Raw genomic sequence first — 23221 nt, forward strand, 5'->3', positions numbered from 1 at the left:
CTTCAATACCCAGCCCAAATACTGCCTTCTCTACAAAACTTCCCCCATCTCTGCAGATGTGATTAATGTCTCCCTTCTCTGTACTTTTTTTTTTTTTTTGGCCTTGTTTGAAACTTCAAATACATTTTGATTTATTTGCTTTGCAACTGCTGCTGAATAGGTTTTGCCCCCTTCTCCATTTCCATCCCTCCATTGCTTTTGTCGTTTCTTGCAGTACTTTTGTAAGCTATTGTTATTTATTTCTTTTATACTTCACCTCATTTCATAGTCATTAATAGGCAACTGGCCCTGCCATTTGATTACGAGAAAGAATGGTGTGTTAGATGACCACTTTATATGCAAAGTCATCATTATTGATTGACTTCCTCTTACATTTAACTGGCAATAGGGGAAAATTGTAATTCTCACAAAATGTATTATTCTTAAGAATTATTTGCAGTTGCAAAATAATAAAATAAAAACAATCTTTTTCAAATCCTATGGGCACTATAATTACTATATTTAAGCCATTAAGTTGAAAGCTAGAATGTCTTAGCCTTTGTATTCTTAGTCTTTGTATAGTGTTACCAGGGGTTGCAAACTCTTATGCCTGTATAAACCAGGTAAGTAATCTAAAAGGGCCTGGTCAGGTCTAAGGTGACTATACAGACAAAACATCACTACTGGTCAGGGCCCATGGCTTAGAAGGATAATTTGTGAATTATTACTTTGTAATATACTATATAAATGCAAGGAGTAATTGTACTAAAAACAAGTTAACTGCTAACTTGTGTAAAGTTGGGCAAGTTACTTTATATCTCTAAGATTTAATTTCTTTCTTTGGATAGACAAGTTTTTAAAAGAAGATTTTATTTATTTATTTGAGAAAGAGAGAGAGAGACAGAGCACAAGTAGGCAGAGCAGCAGGCAGAGAGAGAAGCAGGCTCCCCACTGAGCAGGGAGCTTGATGTGGGGCTTGATCCCAGCACCTGGAATCATGACCTGAGCCGAAGGCAGACACTTAACTGACTGAGCCACCCAGGCACCCCTGAATATACGTTTTTTTCTCTGAAGTCCCTTCTCCCTCATTTGCTTTTGCTTTTTCATTTCTTTAGCTAATAGTTTCTTCTTTGACTATAAGTTGGATTGGTTATTAGCCCTCAGTAATAAATCTTCCTTGATTTTTAGCCCTTAGTAATAAATAGAATGCTGGCTTCTCACCTGTATGCCTCATTTTCATGAGTCTTGTGTTTTATCAGAGGGAGCCGAGGTTAGCCAGGCTTCCTGTAGTAGCACCCACCATTGAAAGGGGCTCTCTAGGACTGAGACAGCTAGTCAACTTTCTATAACCAAATCAGCATCTGGTTTTGAGAAAACTGAAATCGAGAATAGACGATGCCCGAACTTGATCTATCCTGTTGAAGACAACAGTGGTCCTGCCTTATATTGTATGTTAATGTTTTATTGTTTCTTCTACCTTCTTTATTTTGTTTATTCAATTCTCTAGTGTGGGACTTTTAGTTTTATACATGTTAGCTTCCATTGTTAGTGGTGATTTTAGTGGAGACAGACCATTTCTAGGTTGTCTTTAATCCCTGAAGCCTAATGTGGGCAAGTGTACATGGTAGATGTTTGATAATTTTTTAAAGAGATAGCATACTTATTGGATTTTTAGGCGATACAGACTGGAAGGGAAAACTATACTAGATGGCAGAGAGAGAGTGAGCAGAAGAGCTTGCAAAAATGGGTTGAAGCCAACAAGATGAAATTTAAGGAGGATGACAGAGAAGTTCTACATTTTAAGTTTCAAAGAAATGGCAACATATGAGCAGGCTGGAGGAGACCTCACATGATGCTATTCTTACAAAAATGGTGATTTGGGCTGCCTAAGCTCAATGCCAGCCAAAGACACTGCAGTGGCTAGAAACTAATGCAACTTCAGACTGAATTACTGGAAGTAAGCAGAGTTAGAGAAGGCAATAGTCCAACTATGTTCTGAGGGGGACAGACTGCACTTAGATTGTCATGTTCCCCATAGGGTACCAGGTAGTAAGAGGGTCATGGCAAACATGACCAGGTTTAGTAAAAGGTGCCCCAGGTCACCACTATGCAAAGTAGAGTCTGAATTGTTCTCAATCTACAATGAGGTAAACATAAAAATTGAGAGTGTTTAGAAACTTTTATAGCAATTTGACAGAGTAATTGTGTGTCTAATGAATCTAGTAAAAAAGAAAATGAACCTTATCTTGTATGTCCTTTATTTTGCTTGATACTTTTATTTTTTATTTTAATACATTTTATTTTTAGAGCAGTTTTAGGCTTAGAGAAAAATTGACCAGAGAGTACTGAGCTCCCACTCTATTTCGTCCTCCCCTTGCATTTTGTCAATTAACAACATCTTGCATTAGTGCGGTACAATTGATGAACCAGTATTGAGACAATATTACTAACTGAAGTCCATAGTTTATATTAGGGTTCACTCCTTGTGTTGTACAGTTCTGCGGGTTTTAACAAATACACAATGATATATATCCACCATTATAATATTACATGGAATAATTTCATTGCCTTTAAATGCCTTAAAAATGCCCTCTGTTCCACCTCTTCATTACCCCACCCTACTTCTGAACCTGTTGCAACCACAGATATTTTTGCTGCTTCTATAGTTTTGCATTTTCCAGAATATCATACTTTTCAAACTAGATTTTTACTTGGTCTTTTTTCACTTAGGGTTTTTCTGTGTCTTTTTGTGGTTTGGTGGTTCTTTTCTTTTTACTGCTGAATAACTGGCCATTGTATGGATATTTGTTTACTCATTTATCATTGAAGGATATTTTGGTTGTTTATATATTTTGGCAATTATAAATAAGGCTGTAATAAATATTTATGGGTAGGATTTTGTGTGGACATAAATTTTCAGTGCACTTGGATAAATACCTAGGAATGCAATTGCTGGATTATTTGGTAAGCATATATTTGACTTTATAAGAAATTGCCAAACTGTCTCCCAAAGCGGCTGTACTGTTTTGTATTCCCATCAGCAGTGAATGAGAATTCTTGTTGCTGTATATACTCACTCACATTTGGTGTTATCAGTGTTTTGTATTTTAGCCATGTTATAGGTATGTAGTTGTACTTCATTATTGTCCCTAACAACATATGGTATTGATTATCTCTTCATATTCTCTATATCTTATTTGGTGAGGTGTCTGTTCAGATCTCTTACCTATTTTTTGATTGGGTTGTTTGTTTTCTTGCTGTTGAGATTTAAGAGTTCTTTGTACATTTTAGATACAAGTTCTTTTTTTGTTTGTTTGCTTCAAATTCTTATTTAAATTCTAGTTAGTTAACACATAGTGTAATACTGGTTTCAGGAGTAGAATTTAGTGATTCATCTCTTACAGATAACAGCCAGTGCTCATCATAACAAGTGCCCTCTTTAAAACCCATCACCCATTTAGCTCATCCTCTACCCATCTCCCTCTATCAACCCTCAGGTTGTTCTCTATAGTTAGGAGTCTTTGGTGTCCCCCCCCCCCACTTTTTTTTCCTTCTCATAAGTTCATTTGTTTTGTTTCTTAAATTCCACATATGAATGGAATCATATGGTATATGTCTTTCTCTAACTTAATTTGCTAAGCATAACATACTCTAGCTCCATCCACATCATTGCAAAGGGCAAGATTTCATTCTTTTTGATGGTTGAGGAACAGTCCATCATGCACACACACGTACACACAGAGTTATACAAACCACATCTTCTTAATTCATTCATTAGTTGATAGACATTTGGGCTCTTACCATAGTTTGGCTATTGTTGATAATGCTGCTATTATCGGCGTGAATATATCCCTTCAAATCTGTATTTTTGAATCCTTTGGGTTAAAAATCTAGTAGTACAATTGCTGGGACAGAGGGTAATACTATTTTTAACTTTTTGAGGAACCTCCCTACCATTTTCCAGACTGGCTTCACCAGTTTGCATTCCTACCAGCAGTGTAAGAGGGTTCTCCTTTTTCTGCATCCTTGCCAACATCTGTTGTTTGGGTACAAGTTCTTTATCAGATATGTGTTTTGCCAATATTTTCTCAAGTCTATGACTTGTCTTTTAATTCTCTTAATGGTATCTTTTGCAGAACAGAAGTTGTACATTTTAATAAAGTTCAGTTTACCAACTTGTTCTTTTATGGGTCATGATTTTGCTGTTGTATCTGAAAAGTCATAACCAAACTAAGGTCATCTAGATCTCCCATGTTAGCTTCTATACATTTTATAGTTTTTTAGTTTACATTTATGTCTGTGATACATCTTGAGTTAATTTTTGTGTAAAGTGAAAAGTCTGTGTCCAGACCAATTTTTTTTTTTTTTTGCAGTTATTCTGGCACCATGTATTTATTTATTTATTGAAATATTATTTATTTATTGATTTATTTGACAGACAGAGATCACAAGTAGGCAGAGAGGCAGGCAGAGAGAGAGAGAGGAGGAAACAGGTTCCCCGCTAAGCAGAGAGCCCGATGTGGGGCTCGATCCCAGGACCCTGGGATCATGACCTGAGCCGAAGGCAGAGGCTTTAACCCACTGAGCCACCCAGGTGCCCCGACTGGCACCATTTATTGAAAAGACTCTTATTTCTTCATTGAATTTACTTTGCTCTTTGTCAAAGATCAGTTGACTATATTTGTGTAGGTCTATTTCAGACTCTCTATTCTGTTTCAATGACCTATTTGTCTTTTCTTTTGCCAATACCATACTGCCTTGCTAACGGTAGCTTTATAATAGGTCTTGAAGTCAGGTAATGTTAGTCCTTTATATAGATGGATATCTATGTAGCTTTAGTTACATCCATAAAGATATTTTCCTATGACATATTTCAGACCAATTGGATCAAAATCTGTGCTAGAACTTCAGGATATATTTTTAAAGTTTCCCAGGTAATTTTGATACAAAGGGAGAGTTGAAAATCATCATACTGAAACTGTAAACTCCTTGAAGGTATGGTCTTGTTCACTGATGTGTCTGTCCCTGGTAGCTTATACAAGATGCTTCAGTAGTTAGTGAATGACCAGGTGACTAATAGAACTGGGAGTATCTATCCTGGAGAAGAGGAAAAAGTTCAGGTGCTTGATAGATTACCATAACATATATCTTAAAGCCTTTAATATTTGTCTTGAAGGACGTTTTCTGATCGCTCCAGAAGGCAGATGGAAGTTTACAGAGAGGCTGGCTGAATGTTAGGAAGCATTGCCCAACAGTGTTATTTCCAAGTGAGCTCTCTGTCTTTATGTGTATTTCAGCAGAATGTGGAAAACCATCTCTAAGGGGTGGGGGATGCTGCATGGGGTGGAAAGTTGGTTAAGATCAGACACTATGATTATTGATGATTACTTTGAAAAACAATGTCCAAGGCAGAGGACTGCTTCTGCCTTTCATCCATGCTGTATAAGTTGAGAGAAGGGTGTGGGGTCAAAAGAACATCCTAAAACTACTTTGAAGCTGAGTTCTCATAGTGCAGCTGGTCCCACACTCTGTGTTATTGACCGTGTCTCTCTAGAATATGGATGTCTTTGAGAAACTCCCTCCTTCCTCCACTAAATTTGGGACTTCTTATAATTGGACTAGCATGGGTACTCAGGGTCTGGAAAAGGCAAAACATACTTAACAGAAGAGTTCTTTCCATCCTCATTGGAGTTCTTCCCCTACACCCTTCTGCAGTTAAATGATTTGGGCACATAGAATGGAGGTGTGTGGATATCTGGCAGGGGAAATGGATAAAAGCCAAAAAATTTCTCTCTAGCAGCTGGGACAGGGTATGACAATTTTATATAAAGATGACTAACATGGCAGAGAGAAATAAAGCATAGATTTAGGAGTCAGATCAAAGTTGGGACAACTTGGCCATTTTCCAGTTGTGTGGTCTTGGGAAAGTCACTGTTCTCCTTCACAGATTACATTCTGTCTTTCACTGAGTTCCTGCTGCTGCTGCTTCTGAGCTGTATCTTTAGAATATGCTTGTTTTGTTTTAGCTTATCTTCTAATAATTAGTCTAAATCATTATCTTGTGCCTGGAGTTCCGTAAGAATCTACTAATTTGTTTTCTCGTTTTCCACCATTCTCCCCTTTATTCTCCATTCAGCAGTCAGCGATCCTGTTAAAGATGTAAATTAGGCCTTGTCATTATGCTTAAAATCTTCCAAAGCCTTCTGATTATTAAAACCTAAAACAAAACCCCAACTCCTGGCTCTGACCTGGAAGTTACCTTGCATAATCTGACTCCTGTCATGTGTCTCAATAACAGGGTATAGAGGGGAAGTTGATGGGGGCAGTATTATTTTTTAGGGAGCATTTGGATATGTATGAAGGTGGGTTTTTTGGTTAAATTGTTGAGGGGGCACTAGTGGGATTTAGGGGGTTTGGGCCTGGGTTAGTGAATGTCCTGTAATGTGTTGTTCAGCTCTGGACTCATTACAATGCCTAATTCACAGTATGTGCTTAAGAAATACTTATCGTATGAAACCACATTCTTCCTGGACCTCAGTTTTAACATGTGATTTGGTAGAGAGCCTACTTCATAAGGTTGTGGTGAGAAAGAGGTAACATTTCGTAAAGCACCTGGTACACAATAGCACTTAGTAAATGGTAGCTGCTGCTGAGCTTTCTTTGCCTAGAAGCAATGTAACTGCCCACCCTGAGTCTTCCCTAGGACATCAGACACCTTCGTTGGTGGGGTAGAGGGGTGGGTACATCTCTTTACCAGAAGGCTAATCTGATCAAATCCTGGGTTTGACCAGAATTGCCCCGGAGTCCAGACACAGCTGCAGAAACTAAGGCATAGAGGGGGTCTGGTTCTCTTCCTTGACTCTGGGGCTCAGCTCACCCAGGACTCTGACAGGCCCTGGAAAGTCTGGCCCCGTGAGAAATTACCTTCTGCTGGAACCTAGGTGTGGAGGATAGCTGAGAGGGTGGGAAGGTAGTAGTCTCCCCGCCCGCAGAGCTTCTGGGAAAGGAGAAGCGGCGGTTTCCTCCCACCTCCTTCCCTCCCTTCTTCCTCCGCCCCTTCAGCTTCGCCAACCCCAAGCTGCGCCTTTGCTGCGCCCTGCGAGGGCGGGAGCGTGCTGCACCGGGAGCGGGAGCTGGGGCGGCTGAGCTGCTGGGAGCCCGGCCCCAGACGAGTAGAGCGGCGCGGGTGGAGCCAGCGCGTTGTGCGGCTAGCTGGGCAGGAGAGGTGCGGCTCTGCGACAAAAACAGTCGCCAGAGATGCCGGGGCCAGCTCCCCCCACCAGGTAATACTGGCCCACCCTGGGGCGCGCCTAGCTGGGCGCTGCTGGGGAGGGGGAGGGGTCTCCGTTGGCTTCCGGGGAGTGGTGCCTCGCATTCTGGCGGATTTAGGGTCTTGCCTTAAAGAGACCCTAAGCAAGAGAAGGGGCTGAGGGCTGAACCCTCAGATGAGCTGGCCTCCTAGGCCAGCACCTGGAAGCAGAGCTCTGGCTAGCGAAGGTTGTGAAGGAGAAGCTGGTTTTGGGGTGAACTGCTGTGTCTCAGGAACCGTTCTCCTTTGCTAACACCGTTGTGCTTGGTGGTTACTGTGATGCTTTCCACTCTGTTTGGCTTAGCTGCAGGCCTGCTGGGACCGTGGGGTGTTTTCTCTTTGGTTTTGGGGAGGGGCATTATATTATAAGTGACCTGTTAAGAGGTGGAGTAAACCAGGACATTGGAGACCTAAGGAAGGGTAGGTATGGTTCAGGCAGCGTCTGTGCACCTCAGTTTCCTTATCTGTGTGGTGAAGAGCTTGACCTTCTGTAAACTGCGTTTTGGAAAGGTGAGCTGGTTAAAGCCCTAGAATGAGCTGCAGAGATGTCCCCCTCAACAATGTGAGAGGCAGGGGAATCTGAGAAGAAGACCTTTGTATCCTCTCCAGCCAGCCTTTTAGATGCCATCTTGCTGGTCTGCTGAGGACCCAGATGCTTAATGGACAAGGCAGAGGTTGAAAATGCTGATTCTTTTGGTGTTCAGTATAGATAGGTTGGGTCTAGGGAGGTGGGGTTGGAAAGAAACAGGTCAAGGCATGTTAATGGTTTTCCTCTGCGCTGGCCAGTGATTTGATACCTGGGTGCAAAACTGTTTTAAACTAGGCTATCTTGGGGTGCCTGGGTGGCTCAGTGGGTTAAAGCCTCTGCCTTTGGCTCAGGTCATGATCCCAGGGTCCTGGGATCGAGCCCCACATCAGGCTCTCTGCTCAGTGGGAAGCCTGCTTCCCTTCTTCTCTCTCTACCTGCCTCTCTGCCTACTTGTGATTTCTCTCTGTCAAATAAATAAATAAAATCTTTAAACTAGACTATCTTCATTGGAGCCCCCTCCTTACTCAGCCTAGTTAATGACAGACCTTGGGGGGCTGTGTAATGTCTTATTACAATTCTTTCCTTGATCATCTGGGACCAAGAAACATGTTAGGCCTGATACTAACCTACCTTGATTATTTTGATCTCCTTCCTCCCCTGAGTTTTTCTGTGATTCTGTCTCTGTCCCCCCCACCCCATTTTTCTTTCTACTTCCTACTCCTGCTCATTTTTCCTTCTTCCCTTACCCATCTTTTCTCCCACCCTCCACTTTCTTCCTTTTTCCTATTCTTTTCATACTTCCCTTTCTTATCCTTTCCCCCCATAGCTAGTTTTTCCTTCCCTCTCTTGGGTCCTTCTCTTCTTGGTTAGGCTTTCTTCTCTCTCTCTTTTTTTTTTTTTTAAGATTTTATTTATTTATTTGACAGATAGAGATCACAAGTAGGCTGAGAGGCAGGCAGAGAGAGAGAGGAGGAAGCAGGCTCCCTGCCGAGCAGACAGCCCGATGCGGGGCTCGATCCCAGGACCTTGGGATCATGACCTGAGCCGAAGGCAGGGGCTTTAACCCACTGAGCCACCCCGGTGCCCCTCTTCTCTTTTCCTTATAGAATTGTTGGTTAAGGGTTGCCTGGCTGGCTCAGTCGGTGGAACTTGGGACTCGTGATCTTGGTGTTGCATGTTTGAGCCCTGTGTTAGGTGTAGAGATTACTTACAAATAAAATCTTAAAAAAGAAATATAGGAAATAGAATTGTTGGTTAAGCTTTCTCATTTTTTTTTTTTAAAGATTTTATTTATTTATTTGAAAGACGGAGATCACAAGTAGGCAGAGAGGCAGGCAGAGAGAGAGAGAGAGGGAAGCAGGCTTCCCGCGGAGCAGGGAGCCCGATGCGGGGCTCGATCCCAGGACCCTGAGATCATGACCCGAGCCAAAGGCAGCAGCCCAAACCACTGAGCCACCCAGGCGCCCCAAGCTTTCTCATTATTAATAGGTTCGAGGGACCTTTGTTGTGGTGTTTGTGAGGTCCAAACACTGTGTTTCCTCCCTAACTTCCTTACGTTTAGCTTTCATCTACAAATTCTGTCTTCCCCAAGTGCTGGTCTCTTTCCTTACTTCCTCTGTGTCTTGCTTTGGGCCTGCTAATAAGCAATCTTTCTTCCAGGATTTGACCCCCTCTTCCTTTGCAGAGGGGAGGAGGCAGCGGTAGGCAGTAGGGAGTAAGCAAGATGAGAAGTGGAGAGCTTGAAGACTAGAGTGGGAGAAGAGCAAGGTGTCCAGTGGGGCTGGGCAGAGGCCCAGACTTTTTGTGACAAGTGACAGAACAAAAGCTCTATGGCAGCTTTGAGGCATTGCTTACCTGGAGGAGAAGAGGTGACTTGTGAACCTATGAAAGAAGAGGGGATAGTAGAGATGGGGTAGAGGGAGAGAAGGTGGGGTCCTGGGGGAGAAGAACAGTGATTTTTTTGAAGAAGAGGGTGGACTGGGCAAGATAGGTATTATTTGGGTAGAGGTAGGTGTGGTGGGAAAGACTACAGTCTGGAAAAGAGGACCACATAGGTTAATTTCTTTACCTCTGAAGGCTGGCTTTTTGGACTATTTTGTTTCTATTCAACTAACTTTTCTTGAGTAGCATTCTCAAAGTGGGAGAATGAGAGGGGAGACAGAGATAAGACAAGGTTGCTATTTTCCTGGTACTCACTGTATACATTGTAATGTGGAATGCGCATGTATACAAAGAGCTTTGAATATGACATCTGTCATCATCACACATTCTCTGGATCACCTGTTCTGTGTTAGTTATGGTGCCAGGTGCTGGAGATACAAAGATGGAAACTGGACTCAGTTGCTACCCTCTGTTGTGAATCAAGGAGTATAGACATCTGTAAGCTCATGTGTTAATGTATGTGTGATAGAAGCACAAGGGGCTATGATAACACAAGGGGAAACTTTAATCAGCAAGTCAGTGGCTGAGCTGGTGCCTAAATTCAAGTCTTCTCTAAAGGTGGTATCTGTTCTCTTATGCCATGGTCTCTTCTGACCCTGTGAATGCATATAGTATACAGAGAGTTTTCTTACATTTTTCGCCCACATGTGGGTCCGGACTCAAGGTATTACTGAGATGAAAAAAAAGCAGTTCTATATGGTGGGTCACTGTGCCATGGCCAAACACTCATTACCTTGAAAGGGAAACTGATTTGGTCCCCATTAATTTCTCCTGGCTCTAGGTCACTTGGGTGAGTTTCCTCTATAAGTCATCGACTCTCTTCTTCCTTTTCCACACCCCTCTATTTTCTTAAATTCAATTTTTAAAATCCAGATGGAGCTAGGCTAGACATTTCACTTCCACTGGCCTCTGTAAAACAGGGATTTAACACCTCATAGGGTTGATGAAGATCAAATGAAATAATGAATGTGTGAAACTAATTTGTAAACTGTGAAGTGCTCTACAGATTTACTGTGGTTGTTCCTGAATGCATTTTCAGCCGTGAAAAATGCTCAGAAGAAATGCCTAGGGGGTGCCTGGGTGGTTCAGTTGGTTAAGTGTTTGCCTTCTCAGGTCATGATCTCAGGATCCTGGGATCAAGCCCTGCACTGGACTCCCAGCTCAGTGGGAAGTCTGCCTCTCCACCTTGCTCTTGCTCACTCGCTCTGTCTCAAATAAATAAAATAAAATAAAATAAAAAAGTCTTAAAAAAAAAAAAGGAAATGCCTGGGGTTGCTCACTGACTGGTTTAAAACTGAGCCTCAATCCTTAATAATGAAGGAAAAGGAGGGAGTTAGAACAAGGATGATTTAGAGACTGGTAATTGAACGCCGTGTTAAAAACCAAGTTCAAAAGATATAGGGATTTCTTTTAGGTCAAACAAATAGTGGGTGGCAAGTATAAAAGATATTATTTTTGGTGGCACCTTGTGATACAGGGTGGGAAAAAAGGAATAAGAAAAGGAAGGAGGGGGAGGGATTTAAAAGCATACTGACCTCAGTTCAGATTTTGTTTCCATAACCTTCTAGGTCCTTCGTTTTTTATCTTTTTAAACTTCATATATAAAATAGAATATATTTACACCTACTTTGAAGAGTTATTTTAAAGCTTAAAAATAATTATATAGAAATTTATCTAGTAGGCACTTAATAGCTATTTTTGCAAAAATAAGCTCTTAAATTATCTTCTAAAGGAAGTCTTCCTTGGCTCCTAGGCTATCAAGGCCCCTCTTTGGGATTCATGAAACACTCGTGTTCTTCCTCTCACCACTCACAGTTGCACTTCTTGTGTCATACCGTCATTGTGGTTTATGGATCATCAGTCCCATTAGTATGTGACTTTTTGAGGCTAGAGACAGGGTCTAGTAAATCTTGATGTGTCCTTTTGCTGAGCCCCCTTCGTTGCTAGGTATAGACTGGTAAACACAAAGAACTTAATTGCTTCTTTGTGAAGCTTACTGTTTATTGCTGGAGACGTATAATAAATAAGCAAAAATATTTCATGATAGATGCTGTGAAAACCAAGAGTTTCATTTGTTCATTGTAGGTTTAGGTACTTAGAAGAAATGGAGGCAGAATTGTATAACAGATGATTATTAGTCTGAAAGAACTTTTGGGCTAAAGGTAAAAACTTGGGTACTGTCAACATACAGGTAATAAGTAAAGCTATAGGAATGGATGAAATTATCTAGACAAGAGTATAGTGTATGAGGAAAGGAGGTTCTTAGCCTTGGACATGTCAAGGATAGCTAGGAAGAGTCTGCAAAGGAGATAGGAATACACAGAAAGGTAAAAGGAAAGCCAGGTGAATGCTGCAGAGAGATTAGGTAAGGTGGGGACAGAATAGTAACCATTTGATTTGGCAACATGGAGATGCTTTGTTGTCTTGACAAGACTACTTTTGGTGAAATAGAGGGTGTTACTTAGTGAACCAAAGGGGAGGAAGTGGAGGTAGTGTAAATAGACAATTCTTCTGAAAAGCTTTGCTATGAAGGGAAACAAAGAAATGTGTTTTGAGGAATATGTTGGTGTCAAGGAAGGGGTATATGTGTATGTGTGTCTTTGAATAGGAGACACTATAGCATGTTTATATTCACTCAGTATTTACAGATCAGGCCAAAAATCTAGAGATCATATTCATTTTTTTCCTTTACGCTGTACATCCAGTCTCTAAATAAGCCATTTGGTTCCACCTTCAAAATATCCACCTTTGCTGTACTACAGTATACCTACTGCAGTCCTGTCAAGCTACCACCAGTTCCCACCTCAATTAACGTAATAGTTTTTTAATGGTCTCTTCATTTTTCCTTTGCTCCCCTGCAGTCTGTTTTCTGTAGCCAGAGTGGTCCATTTAAAACATAAATCAGATCACTACTCAGAATTCTTCAGTATCTTCCCATGCTTGATACAAGATCCAAATTACTGTGGCCTGTAGAGTCCTATATAGTCTGACCTCTGGCTGCACCTCTAATTTAATTTTTCTGCCATGTTTCTCCTTGTTCACTAAACTTTGGTCTTGTCCTTTTTGCTGCTCTACATGCCCCAAAATATTCTCATCTTGGACATTTGTACTTACTGCTCCCTCTGCTTAAAATGCTTCCACATGTTACGTTGATTAGTTGTCTCATTTCATTCAGGTCTTAAGTGTCTTTTCCTTAAAGAAGCCTGTCCTGATCATCTTGTCTTATATATCACCCATCCCTGGCCTCCCCCAACCCAGTCACATGCACTACTCTTTATTTTCATTATGGTCTTGACATTATATATTTGCTTATTTCTTTGTCTGCTTTTCTTACTAGTCCATAAAATCCACGAACACAGAGACATTGTCTTATTCAGCTAGATTAGTACTGGTACATTGTAGGTGCTCAATAAATACATATTGAATGACTGAATAGAATTAAGAAAGAGAGATGGAGAGGGAGTGGGAGAGATTGATTGATAGTTTGGTTGATTAGTATAGCTAAAAGAGATCATTCCAGGTGAGAGGGAGTGCAAGTTGAGGGAGAAGAAGGAATGGCTTTTGATGGGAGTAGGAATACCTCCTTCATTGTAAATGGGTGGTACAGGGGCAGGGAGGCATATGGATCTGTGAGTGGGAAGATTGAGTTCTCCTGCAAGGATTTCTGTTTTCTTACAGAAGGTGAGTTCATCAGCGAAGGTGAAGGGGTGAGTGGGAAGCCTAATTAAATCCCCATTTGAGGCAAGGTAATCTTTTGCAGAAAGGTATTCATAATTTTCAAGTGAAAGCAGTCAATTAGGTAACATTCTTTAGGATATTCAGCTGCTTCAGTACAGAGACAGTTGGGGGAGAGTGGGAGTTCAATCCCAAAGCTGGGATTTTGCCAGTTGCATTTTGTAAAGGGAGAGAAGACAAGGCGGTTGATTGTTTTGTTTGTGTGTGTGTGTGTTATTGTCGTTGTTTTTATTTATCAGATTTGTTTAGATGGATCAAATTTGTTTAAAGTATACATGTACAGTGACAGCCTGTTACAAACTTATTGTCTTATACATTTTACTGAGAATCAGTTAACCATTACTTGTAATTAATATCTTAAGTCTTAGTTCATTGGTCTCTACCCCAGCATTAACAGGCTCCTGTGGTAATACGACTGTGATAGCATAGGGAACTTTCAGCATATTTTTTTTTTTATTGTGGTAAAATATGCATAACATAAAACTTACCATCTTAACTATTTAAGTGTGTGGGTTAGTGGCATTAAATACATTATTAACATTAGTATGCAACCATTAGCACCGTTCATCTTATAAGTGTTCATCTTGTAAAACTGAAATTCTGTGCCTATTAAACAATAACTCCCTATTCTCCTTTCCTACCAGTCCCTGGCAGCCATCATTTTACTTTTTGTCTTTATGATTTTGACTACTCTAAGTACCTCATATTAGTGGAATCATATGGTATTTGTCTTTTTGTGATTGGTTTATTTCACTTAGAATAATGTTCTCAGGGTTCATTCATGTTGTAGCATATTACAAAATTTCTGTCTTTTTCTGAATAATATTTGATTGTATGTGTATATTATATTTTGCTGATCTATTCATCTGTTAAAGAATACTTCTATCGCTTCCACATTTTAGCTGTTGTGAATAATGCTATTATGGGCATCAGTGTGCAAATATATATTTGAGACCCTGTTTTGAATATTTTTGTGTATATGTATCCAGAAGTGGAATTGCTGCATTTTATGGTAATTTTATTTTTAACTTTTTGACAAACTGCTATAATGTTTCCCACAGTGGCTGTACCAACTTACATTCCCACCAGCAATGTGCAGGGTTCCAATTTCTCCACATCCTCACCAACAATTTTTGGTTTCTCTTTTTTTGATAGTTGCCATTCTAATGGTGCAGGGTGTTATCTCATTGTAGTTTTGACTTGCATTTCCCTAATGATTAGTGATTATAAGCATATGTGATTAGTAATTATAAGCACATTAGAACTTCTTTTTATGTGCTTATTGGCCATTCATACTTCTCTGAAGAAATATCTCTTCAAGTCCTTTGCCCATTTTTGAATTGAGTCGTTTGGTTTTTTGTTGTTGGGTTTTAGAGGATTGATGGCTTGTGATGTTTGAATGATTTTGACGGGCTATAGTTAAGGAAAAAGAGAGGTGAAGATAGGAGGTACTAATGGATAGTGGGTTTGAGCTCAAAATAAAGTCTAGGAATTATAGTAGAAGTTCTTGAGCAAGTGAGCTGCATGGATAGAAGGTTGTATTGGAGTATATAGGATTCATTCCAGGTACTGGAGTTAATACACATTTTGGTGATAAGGTTCAGGGTGTGATTATGGGAGTATTGGCCAATTTGGACAAAAGGGCAACAGTTGAAATGGCCAGTGTGTTGGAACAGTCATCATTGTTGGCAGGGTGTAGAGGCCATCTAGAATGATAACTGGGGAGGTACAGAAGAAGACTAATCTAGGAACTAAAGTCTTTGACTGAGGTGACTAGGAATGGGGTACCGGGCAGCAAGGATAAGGCGTGTGGGAAATCACAGGAAATGTTCGGGCAGAGATTAACTAGAAGGTCAATCCATTCAGGAGACAACTGAGTAGATTCCAGTGTTTCTTGGGTGGTTGAACCAGATGGCCTTATAAGTTCCTTCCAGCTCTCGGATTGTATGGGCCCCACATTTTAGTGGTGATTTTCTCACTCCAGGGCATCCATTGGGAAGTCTAATGGTTTGGTAAAATAGATTTAAATTTTCCCCTTAACTGTTAGGAATAGCTTAATTGGGGCTGCAGGTCAGGAATTTCCCAGTACCTTGGTACTGGTACTGGTTCTGCAAGTAACTCTAGTGGCTTTCTGCAAGGGTGGTAGAAGTAAGGAAGATGTGTAGGTATTATTGGGGCAGGGGAGAGGAGGGTGAAGGTACAGGGATAGCTTAAGTCTTGGACCCCAAATCTCTCTGCCTTTTCCATTTCACTTCTCTGGCTCCCACGCTTTCTAATTCCAGATGCAGACCTTTGTTCATTTTGTCTCAAATTATAATTAGTGTAGAAAGAGTGTTTTTAAGAGAATCAGAATAATCGGTGTCTCTTCATGGCCTCACTATTTCACTGAGTGATCTTAGGTAAATTTCATACCCCTGTGGGTTTCAGGTTACCAGCTATAAAATAAAGGTTTGAGATTGGCTGGTTTTTCAGGATCCTTCTAGCTTCTGGGTTGTTTTTTTTTTTGTTGTTGTTGTTTTGTTTTTCTGTAAACCAGGCTGCCTTAGTCAGTGAGCCTTTGCAAGGTACCTAGTGTGTGCCAGGTCTGTGCTGGGTGGGACTTGATGACAGACTCCGTTTTGTCCCTTGTCTTGTTTGTGGTCTGGTGGATCTGACCAGAAATATAGAAACTGCTGCATAGAAGTATGTATAATTAAATTAAAATGTTGGGGAAAAGACAGAATTAGAGGGGGTTCTGTGAAAATTGCATAGAGAAAGTGAATCAAAGTGGGTCTTGAAGAATGAGGAGGAGTTTGCTTGGCAGACAAGTTGGGACATCTTAGGCGGGGAGAACAGTGTGGGCAAAGGCAGGGGTATGAAAGCATATTGAGCTGGAATGACTAAGTTTAAGGAATAGTAGAGATAAAACTGGAAAGATGAGTGGGGGATAAGAACAGATATTTATTGGACATCTATTTTGTGCCAGGCAACATGCTAGGTGCATATATATATTCCATGTATATCTATATATCTCTCTGTATAGATATATATATCTATACATAGATATATATATCTATATATCTATTTTTTTAAATTCTAGTAATCAGGGTGCCTTGGTGACTCAGTTGATTAAGCATCTGCCTTCAGCTCAGAGCATGATCCCGGGGTCCTTAGATCCACCCCCATGTCCAGTCTCCCTGCTCAGCAGGGAGTCTGCCTCTCCTTCTCCCTCCTCCCACTCATGCGCGCTCTCTCTCTTTTCTTTTTCTCTCTCTCAAATAAAATATTAAAAAATAAATTCTTGTAACTCTATAAAGTACAGTCTTATTTGTATTTTACCTGTGGAAGCAGTGTCAGAAATTAAAGTAGCTTTTCCAGCAACCCAGAAACAGCCTCCAGTTTTCCTCCCTGCTACCTCAGCAGTTGCTTTCTTGTTGCTAAACCAGAGCAAGTGGCTGGAGGCTGCATAGCGGGAGTGCCCTGGACGTGTCAGAAGGACATCCCTCAGCGAATTCAAGACTGCAGCATTCCAAGCTCCTGCCAAAGAAAACCTCTTGGCACAATTTAATTAAAGATCAGATTCTCATAACCAGGTGTCAAGGGCATGCAGTACTCCCCAGTTCTGGGTGGAGTGTTGGTCGTGCCAGTGTCAGCTGCTTTGAGTTGTTGACTGACAAATGTGATTAATATGTGGACTAGGTTTTATTTTTTTCTTCTTCCTTTCCCTACTTCACCTTAGATAATGGCGTGAGGAGTTATTAGAGGTTATCTAGTCCCTTTGCCGTTAGCGTGAACAGTGACACGTGGTGTAGTAGAAAAAGAGTTGGTCCTGGAGTCACACAGACTTTATTTCACATCCATGCCTCTGCTGGCTCTGGGTGACTGGCAGTGTCTCTGATACTTTGCTTCTTCTGACTTGCTCACTATTTTATCCCCAGAACCTAGCACAGCCTGGCATACAGTAGGTGATGAATAAATATTTGCATGCATGAATGAGAAAACTGACACCAACCAAGCAGATTTCCAAGTTTTCTGTAAATTCCAAAGTGTTTTCTAATGTTAGTGGTTATTAAGCTATCAGTGCCAAATGGCAGCTGAAATCCTATTTGTAAAGATAGTTCAGGAGGTCTGTGGGGAAACTTATTTAGAATTTGAGCAACTCTGTTAAGCAGTTTATAGGACTCTCCAAAACTCCAAGTCCCATTGTGTGAGATGAAGGCATCATAGAGCCCTCAGTGCAGACGGGTGGCAGCTGGTCCCCTCCTCCAGGCAACAGCTCTTTTCTCATTGTCATCTCTCCACAGCCTTTTTAAATCAAGTGTCATCTTTTATTTTTAACATGGGACATTCATTGCGTGGATCTAGAACTGCTTAGAAGGCACCATTTTTCTGACTAGTGCTGTAGGTGTTATAGAACATAAAAGGCTCTCTGATCGTTGTGTCCTACTTTTTTATTTTTGTGTTGCATTCTACCTCACTGTACTTTCACACTTACACTATTCCTGTGGTCTAGGATGCATTTGCCATTATCATTCTCCATCAAAATAGTCTGCTTATTTATTGTTTGTTTTCTTTGGTTCAGGTACTTTACCAATGCCTGTACCTATCTCAGACTAGTTAAATCAGAGCTCAGTACTGGTATTTGCCCTCTACCCCTTTTATTAGGAGAAATTTCAAAAGTACATCAAAGTTTAAAGAATTTTATAGTGATTACCTGTATGTCTACCACCTCGATTCTTCTACCATTAACATTTTCATATATTTGCTTTATCATATCCACTATAAATTATATATGGACAAGAATATTATACCCGTGTTCATCCAATAATCCATCTTACTTTTTAAAAACACATTTCAAAGTAAGTTGTATATATTAGTCTACTGCCCCCTAAGTACTTGAGCTGGTGTTTTAAAAAGCTCCTAGGGACTCTAATAGTTCAGGGTCAAAGACCACTAGTCTGACTTATTTATTCTTTAAACCCCTGCTTTTAACACCACCTCTTCTGTGAAGCCTCACTGATCACCTAAATTCAATACTGTCTTTCCTTTTCATGTCTTCAGACATTTTACCACTTGTACTGCTCTGTAGCACTGTTCACAATGGGCCTGGCACTGTGGTTTTCTAGTCCTATGTATCTTGCTTACTAAACTATGAGAATGTCTAGCATTAGAGCATATTCATTTATTTATCTCTTTGTCCCTGGTTTCTACCATGGCACTTTATGAGTAAGTACTCAGTAAAAATTTATTGATTTGAATTGTACTTAAGTGAAGAACCTGCAATGATATTAAAAGGTGTACATAACTTTCACATGGCTGATTTGAAGACCAAGAATTTATTTATGCCTCATGAAAGACATTTAGTAAATATCAACCAAGTCTAGCCAAACATGTTTATATTGTGCTTTTTTTTTTTTACCACTGGCTGGATTTGACTTACATAAATCAAGAGTAGCAGAGTTCAGGTCAGAAAAGGTACATAGGGGATAGAATTACTTCAGGTATATTTGGAAAATTCTTTGGCAGAGAGTCTGAAGACATGGGTTCTAATCCCACCTTTAAACTGCTGTGTTTAAGCAATTTCATTCTATGTTTACAGAATGAATACCTCAGTATTCCTACCTGTTATATGAGAGGGTCAGATTAGGCGACCTTTAAAAGTTGCTTCTGGCTTTGATGTTATGTATATCTTAAATTCTTTATCTTGGCCCTTTTTATATTAGTGGCTGTGGCATCCGGATGTCATAGAGTGGAAAGGAGTAGCTGCTGCTGTACACAGTCCTTCCCACAGTTCGTGTCTTGTTTCATTCAGTATGTAAAGTACCTTACACATAATGGCTACTTGAAAAACGTTTTCTTTCCCTTCTTTTATTCTTTCTCTAGAAAAGGAGACATAAATCACTTCCATTCCTTGGTTGCCTCTTGACCAGTATCTGTCTAGTGACCGTAGAGTGGGAAACACCAAATTGTAGCTCATAGGTTGGGGGACTTTTATTAGAGTCATAACTAGTAAATAGCAGAGCCGGGACCTAAATCCAGATCTCTTGATTTTAGATCCAGTCATCTTTTTATTATATCGCCTTACGGATGGCCTTTCTGAAACCTCACAACGATCCTGCGTTTATTACAGAGCCATTCAGTTGATTCATAATTAATACTTTAGTATAATTAGTTGCGCAAAATTATTAGGCTCCCTGAGCCTCTGGAGCATTGGTAAAATGTGATCAGCGTGTCTTTCCCTCTATTATAGCAGTTTGTTGTCTAGGATGGATAGAGGGGTGCCATCTGAACTATCATTCTAAACGTTGGCTTTGAGCCTCGCTTTATACTGCAGCCCGTCAGAAGGCATTGGCTTGTCATTGTCCCAAATATTTGACCGGCACAGACTGTGAGAAGATTTAAGATGTGTTTGGTCTCCTTATTTAAGAATTGAGTATATTTTTTCCTTTCTCTTCTCAGGATTGATCCTTTGGACTTGTTTTCCTACAAACAAAGTTTAAAATGGCATAGTTATAAAAATGTGCCAATTATTTTGCTGAATGTAGATTGCAAAATGACCAGTGAGGGGATCTATGAAGTACAAAGATAGTAAAGACTTGTGGAGAAACCACAGGAAGGGACTGTTTGGAGGGCTGCAGGGAAACTGGAAATTAGTATAGAAACATCAAGTCCAAGTAAGTTCAGAGGGAAGGATCGGGTAGGTACAAAATTGTACGGTGTATAGTTGAAGATACAGACAATGTTTAACATTGAGAAAACTTGATTTGAGAAACATTGAGAAAACTCAGTGTTTAACATTGAGAGAACAAGAAGACTTGGGGGATTTTGAAAGATGATTTCAAGTACCTAAAGTTCAGTCTGGGGAAGAAGCAATAGACTTTTCTGAATAGACGTGAGATAGGATTTAGGACTAATAGAAGTAGTGTTTGTTTGCTTATTCATTTATTTGTTTACTTGTTCTTTATTCATTTGTTCAACAAATTTTTATTGATTATTCTGTGCCAGACCTGGTGTTGGGGATTGAGAAATAAGTAAGAGTGAACTTTGTTCTTGAGGAGTTCATAGTCTAAAGCTGGCAGAGAAGAGGGTGTGGGGGGCGAGGCAAATGTATAAACAAATAATTGCTGTGCAGTGTGAAATACATAGAAATTAATGTAAGTGAGAACTTTCTAAATGAAGTGACCAAAGATAGAATAGGCTGACTTTTGAGATCATAGATTTCCTAAAAATGGAAGTTTTCAAGCATAGGCCAGATGACCTTGGGTAGAATATGGTACAGAGGATTCAAGCATTGTATTCCAATAACAGATTCTAGGTTTCAATAATTTGGAATCATTTTGAAAGTGGAGGTCTACCCCCTGAGTATTCTCCAGGCATGGTTGAAGATCTGAGAAATGAAGAAAAGCCTATATCGGAAAGGGTGGTGAACCTCTCTTGGTATAATCTTGGGCTGTAGCCTTGAAGGGGAGCTATATTCAGTGTAGCTTTGGGCTGAAGGACCTAAGAGGCAAGGAAGGGCCTGCTTAATCTGTCAGGTGGCTGTAGGGAGTATAATTTTGGAACCTGCAGTGCAGGGTAGGAAGGTGCACTTGAGAACTCAGTCCATGGAAATCCCCTTTGTGGGAGCTGAGGGACTTGAGTTGGGGCTGGGAGAAAAAGCAAAGGCAGACCTGCAAAGTGAAGCCATAAGAAATGGATAAAAGCACACCACCCAGAGAGTTAATATAGATTAATAATTCTTCTTGCTTACTTAATTTCTTTTGATCAAAAAGAGAAGTAAAGAGCAGATAGAGGTAGAGGTTGGTTTGGTAGAGGTAGGTTAGGATGAGTTACAGAAAGGGTGAAGTTTGAATCTGGCCTGAAAGATAAGTAAGATTTTTATTAGTCAGAGGAGGGAGAAATCTTTGACAAGAAGCACTGGGGGATCGGAAGAAGGGTAAGAGATTTGGCAAAACAAGAGAACAGAGATTTCCAAGGTATAGTTTGAGTGTAGGCTGTGTCCAGGTATGGTGGCTTAGTTAGTAAGGAACGGTGGCTTAGTTAGTAAGGAACTTTAGTTTTTGTTCTGGGATGTCAGTGATGGATTTTAAAGTAGAGGAGTGCTAATGTAGTGAAAAGAAGGGGCACATGCATCCCGGTGTTCATGGCAGCAACATCCACAGTAGTTAAACTGTGGAAGGAGCCGAAATGTCCTTCAGCAGATGAATAGATAAAGAAGATATGTTTTTTATTTCGTATATTCCATCAGAAAGGATGAATACTTGCCATTTGCATCAACATGGATGGAAATGGAGGGGATGATGCTAAGTGAAACAAGTTAAGCAGAGAAAGACAATTATCGTATGGTTTTGCTCATAGGTGGAACATGAAGAGTAGTGCAGAGGATCATAGGGAAAGGGAGGGAAGACTGAATGGGAAGAAATCAGAGAGGGAGACAAACCATGAGAGACTCTGGACTCTGGGAAACTGAGGGTTACAGAAGGGAGGGGTTTATGGGGATGGGGTAGCTGGGTGATGGGTATTAAGGAGGGCACGTGTTAGGATGAGCACTGGATATTATACACAACTAATGAATCATTGAACACTACATCAAAAACTAATATGTTGACTAGCTGAACATAATAAAAAATGTAAAAAAAAATAGAGAAGTGCTGTGTTTTAGATTGCTTATGGCATGTAGAGAAAGAATTCAAGGGAGAAATAGATGCAGGGGATCATTTAGTCCTACATTTATTAAAAAATGTAAAAAAGGTTAATAAATTTTGTTCATAGCACTTAAATAATGGACATCTAAAGCAGTGGTATTCGAATCTGGCTGGCACTGGGATCAGTAATTTTTAACATTACAGAATTTTGTCCATAACCTAGTTACACTAAATAAAAATTTAGGGGAATCAGAACAGAACATCTTATTTCTAAAAAGCTCTTGGTGATTATTACATTGGTTTATTTATTTATTTATTTATTAATCAGAAACTTTAGCCTCTAAAGCACCATTGTGTTTACTTGACGGAGCTTATATTCTAAGTAGTCATGGCCAAAGATATAGTTTCCACTGTAACCTGGAAGGATAATGAGAGACTTTATTAATTCTGTAATGTATATGTCTGCCCATCGTCAAGGACACTTACTGATTTAAAGTAATAACATCCGTCTTCATTAAAACTCTTGTTACCATGTGATATCAGTTTTTTCCCTTTTTTAAAGATTTTATTCCTTCCCTTTGCCAGAAGTATTGGAGATTGCCAGTAAATGCAACACCGTATATGACAGGATGGTTACTGCATTGACTATCATATATTTAGATCAAGGTTAAATTTTAGAGGAAGAAAATACTGGAGAGATGATATAGGCCAAGGGTCAGCAAACTTTTCTTGTAAAGCATATAGTCTCTGTTGCAACTACTCAGCTCTGCCATTGGAATGTGAAAAATGGCATAGAAAATATGTAAATGAACGGTTGTGTTCCAGTAAAACTATTAACAAAACCAGCAGCTTTAGGGACTCTTGATATAGTGATACAGTGCATTCTAGAGAGGGAACATGATTTTCCTAAAGTTACAAAATTAGAGGTTGGCAAAGGGTCACTGTGTAGAATGATGTTAGTTTTATTTAATGAATGAATAAATGGAACCCAGGTGGTTAAGGAATTTCTTTAAGGCTAGTGTACTAGTGCTAGTGCTAGTGGCACTGGGATTACTAATTAATTTAGCTGGGCCAAATTCTGCCTTTCAAACTACATCAAGCTGG

At 40.1% G+C, this 23221-nt stretch overlaps 1 protein-coding gene across 4 annotated transcripts in view; it reads left to right on the plus strand.

The window, feature by feature from the left end:
• PAK1 (p21 (RAC1) activated kinase 1) overlaps positions 1 to 23221 on the plus strand; it is a 154941-nt gene that overhangs the window by 55542 nt on the left and 76178 nt on the right. Inside the window, exon 1 of one of the 4 annotated variants that reach the window (XM_082749562.1) lies at positions 6987 to 7262. The exons of 2 other annotated variants lie outside the window; for them this stretch is intronic. The gene's annotated coding sequence lies outside the window, so the exon portion shown is untranslated. Of the gene's footprint in view, positions 1 to 6986; positions 7263 to 23221 lie in introns of those variants that run through there. One more of the 4 variants, XM_082749565.1, reaches the window with a different exon arrangement.

The sequence above is a fragment of the Mustela nivalis genome, assembly GCF_964662115.1.
Source record: "Mustela nivalis genome assembly, chromosome: 9".
NCBI classification, from domain to species: Eukaryota; Metazoa; Chordata; class Mammalia; order Carnivora; family Mustelidae; genus Mustela; species Mustela nivalis.